The sequence below is a fragment of the Electrona antarctica genome (genome assembly GCF_951216825.1).
Source record: "Electrona antarctica genome assembly, chromosome: 8".
Lineage (NCBI taxonomy): Eukaryota > Metazoa > Chordata > Actinopteri > Myctophiformes > Myctophidae > Electrona > Electrona antarctica.
This window is the reverse complement of record NC_136789.1, coordinates 8,217,639-8,222,095: the sequence shown is the minus strand read 5'-3', so window position 1 is coordinate 8,222,095 and position 4,457 is coordinate 8,217,639. Positions and strand designations below refer to the sequence as shown.

Sequence of the window (4,457 nt, the reverse complement as noted above, 5' to 3'; positions counted from 1 at the left end):
TGCCCCCCCCCCCCCCCCCCCCCCTCCCCCCGGGGAGAAATAAAGTTCTATCTTGTACCTTACCTTTCCTTACCTAAAGCTATACATATGTAGCCTACTCCGTTATGTAATCAAGCTCATCTTTTGTATTTATGTTTAAGCGCTTAATAATCAATCTTATATTTTAACTTTGTTTCCGAAAAGCAGAACGTGTTAAAAGATATCTATCAATCCATGCTGTGAACAGATTGTTTTCTTATCAAGGTTAATTAACAACATTGGCTTTAATATATAATCTATAATCATCTCAGGTTATTATTGTGTGTGATGTAACATTAGTACATTACATAATATTATTGACTCTCAGCATAGTATCATGGTCAATGTTATTAGTGTGTGTGTGTGTGTGTGTGTGTGTGTGTGTGTGTGTGTGTGTGTGTGTGTGTGTGTGTGTGTGTGTGTGTGTGTGTGTGTGAGACTGTGTGTGTGTGTGTGTGTGTGTGTGTGTGTGTGTGTGTGTGTGTGTGTGTGTGTGTGTGTGTGTGTGTGTGTGTGTGTGTGTGTGTGCGCGCTCGCGCATGCGCGCTCGCGCATGCATTTTAATATTGAGCAAGACAAGAGACAAATCTATAAACCGATGTATTGTTGTTAAATTCTGCCCCCCCACCCTTTTCAATCATCATTGTCTTGAAATTGCACTAGATGGCGCTACACAAGTGGTATCTTCTTTGTCACAAAATTATGCCATTTTTGTCGATAGGATGTAGGAGCCCCTCCAATCCAGCAGGGGGTACTGCGCTTTAAGAAGGACGAGAAGCGCAGTCAGTGTTTTGTTTTTTTTGTTGTTTTTTTAACAAAGCTCCTTTGCAGTGTTGCCATGTCTGCGTATTGTAAGCGATTTTGGGCTTATGGAAGCATAAAGCTGCCAAAATTCAAATGAAATGGCAAATACAAAAAGTCAATTGAAATAAGAGAAATGCTTTTTCATTTTCAGGTCATTCAAATTTCTTGAGACAAAAATAAATCTAAAATCCAGTAGCATTTACATTATTATTTATGCTCATTCTATGACAATTAAAATGATAAATAAAAGATCATTTTATTTTCAATTTTCAAAAAATGCCCTACTAATTAGTGGACAATATTAAAATGAAAATGCAATTTTGAATATTCAAATGAAATGGCAAATACGAAAAGTCAATTGAAATAAGAGAAATGCTTTGTTAGTTGCGGATTTTGGGTCTTGTTTAAGTGTAGTTGCTTATTTGGGAAACCAGTGATTGAATGTCCAGGAAGGACCCCCACAACATTGTATTAAAAAATATTCCACATTTGTCCGTTTTTTTCCAAGATATATATTTTTTTAAATAGCCGATGTACAAGCTTGTAGATCGGGCATTTTCAAACAGCCCAGTAGCCCTAGTCTAGCCCTAGCCTTTTTGGGCTCATTAGTTTCTCGAGACAGACTGTTGACTCCTTCAAGAAAAGAGGTCGCTGTTTTTCCTTTACTTTTTGACGATGGGTTCTCAGATTGATTTTCATAGACCTGGGTTGCTTATTTCTCTCTCACAATCTGGCAACAGTGCTCCTTTGGTGCGCTGTCCACTTCAGCACCACAGGCAGTACACACACACGGAGGAGAGACAGAAGGCACCATACTACAACATCAGTACCACTCGCTGTCCCCCAAAAAATACAGAACCGTCACCGTGGACGGACGGACAGACAGCCGCCGTCACGACGCCACCAACACGCCCAAAAGAAACACTGGAACAGGTAAGAGTTTCTCCATGATGGTTGGTTGGTTTGTTCCGTGGTGCAAATAGGATCAAGTTGACAAAGCGCGTGCTAGGAGCAGAGATAATCTCTCATCGCTCCCTTCCTGGTGGTTCTATAAACAAACACTGACTTGAATTTCATGTATTGTTGCGTTTGTTTATGTGTTTTTGTGCTTGAGTTACTTGCAACGTGGTGTAGTTTTAGTTCCTAAAGATACAGCGAGACAGGCAGACAGTGGATTCAAACCGTACCGTACCGTACGGTAGTACAAAGACCGTTGTTTTGTGATTGTGAATCGTCTCCGCTTTGCAGATGTCCGTCCGTGGTTTTGTTGATTTCCGCTGCCAGCAGCCAGTCAGCGTAAACAGTAAAACCTTCAGGGTTCATTGAAGACCGCGACCAGGGACGTATTTCAACGAATAAAACGTTATATATTGTAAACCAATCTGTGCGGTAGAATAATGTGTTCATGCGATACAATTAGTGCACCTCAATATTCTGCAGTATGGTTGGAAGAAGGAGGTGATCTAGCTCCTCCCTACTCGTAGACATGTATTGTAGACCCTTATGTCGGGTAGGACACTACCGGGTGCGAGACGAGTAGTACTACCTAAAGCCCATAAGTACCATATCCGGTAAAGAAGGGATTCCCTGTGGCAGTGGTTTTCAACCTTTTTCATGTCGAGGTCCATTATGACCTCTCAGACCCAGAACTTAGAATATTTGTTGTCGTACGTTGGATAGGATTTTGTCCACAATTCCATGCAGTATTGATGTTGGTACCATTAGGAGAGATATCACCGGCAATCGTTGATCAACATAACAATTCTACATTCTGTAATTGTGTAAACTTCTTGTAAATTTAGCAATGCAGTTGTTTAACAATAATGTAACTTGAGAGCGTAAAATGAAGCCAAATGGTTTACACTCTCAAGAGCTAAAGATCTATAAGGGTCAATTTGGTTACCAACTCTCCTTGATTTAGCTGGGGACCACCTGGAACCCCCTCGAGGACCACTGGTTGAAAACCACTACCCTGTGGGACAGGGCCGGGTACACGCAGGAGTGAGCCGGGTTAAAATCCCAGCTGGACAATGTGACACAAAATAGACCTACATTTGTACACTCAGATTTACAGACGGAGATATTAAGTGATGGTTTTACTGTGTAGCTGCATGCAGCCAAACTGGATTTCTCATTGTTGCCATAATTGTGGCTGCTTTGTAATATGCTATGGAGAAGAAGGGGAAAAATACCCTTTGTGAGTGTACTGTATATTCTCTTGTTATATCATGCACAGCAAGAAAGAGCTTTTTATTTTCATGTTAATTCACTGAAAGTATTCTCAGTTTATACTATGTCCGCAGTATTGCTAGCATTTGGAACATACCAGCTCATGCTGTTGCCTTTATAATTGATATAATAATTGGTAAACCGTAATTTGTCGTTTTTATCTGAATTGTTGTGTCACACGTGTAGGTCTTTTCTGCTGTGCCCGTAGTAGGGTAAACACAGAAGGCCAATTTCATATGATGGACCGACCATAATAGGCACAATTTCACCTACTGTAAATTGCTTGTAATATTTCTTGGTATTTCTGACTTTTAAACAAGGCAATCCTGTTATTCCCATTCCCACACTGTGAGTGCCTACATGATGTGCAAATGTTTTGAACACCACTGGCATGCACTTTTCAATTGTCAACTCATTGGTTCAGGCATAGCTACTGTACAGTATATATGCACATACTATTAATATATAAAAAGGTCAGTGTATCACAATTATTTCCCTAATCAATAAGTTATTGTCAGAAATGACAGCCAAGTGCATAGTGTCTGTAGTAATGGTTGAATGCAACTGATAGCATTGCAGAAATGTTCAGTATTTTCTTTGGGTGATACACGGATGTGGCTAATGAGTTGATGCTTATTTAAGTTTAATGTGGACTGTATCAAACGCCGACAAGTACCACATTTTTAAGTTAAGAAAATAGGTTATTTTCCGAATTAGACTTTAGCCTTCACAACCCTATGCACCCAGGGAAGATATGCCCTAGTAAGGTAAAACTGATGTGGGGATTATGCCTACTTTGTATTAGAATATGGCGGCGCACATGAGGGTGAGGACGGAAGGAAGCGATCCACTTTATTTTTCAGTTCTAGGAATGCCCCGCTGTGATTGGCCAGTAGCCGCTGTGATTGACAGTTCTCGTTTTTGCAACTATGCCCAAACCTAACCCTAAACCTAACCTCAGTAAAACTATGTCTGCCCAAACACATCTGCCTTCTCCTGCATTCTTTACATTAGCATTGTTCTTTGGTGAGCAGTGACTCCACCCCCCATCACAGCTCACTATGGCCAATTGGCCATCTTCACTGTCCCTCCTCAACACACTCATCCTTCCAGCAAACACACACCAGGCCCCCTCCTCCTGTCCTATTTCCTTCATGCCCATCCTCGCTCTCCTGAAGGACAATCCAAAATGTGTCCTAAAATGGTAGAGCACAGCAGGGTATCTGCTCAAATTCAAGGAGAGTCCTTACAAACAGACTCTCCGATCTGTCTAAAACATTATTCTCACGTTCGACTTGAAATTGGAAACTGCAGTTTCTTCCGCCGTAGTCTGAAGACCCACCTTTTCACTCCATCATGGCCCATAGCACTTATCCTACCCCCTTAGATAGCACTTTTAGACTTAG

At 41.1% G+C, this 4,457-nt stretch overlaps 1 protein-coding gene across 1 annotated transcript in view; it reads left to right on the top strand.

Annotated features, from left to right (window-relative positions):
• Positions 1-1,612: 1,612 nt before the first annotated feature.
• The window catches only part of srrm3 (serine/arginine repetitive matrix 3), an 88,559-nt gene continuing 85,714 nt past the window's right edge, over positions 1,613-4,457 (top strand). Inside the window, 1 exon segment of the mRNA XM_079508566.1 lies at positions 1,613-1,755. The gene's annotated coding sequence lies outside the window, so the exon portion shown is untranslated.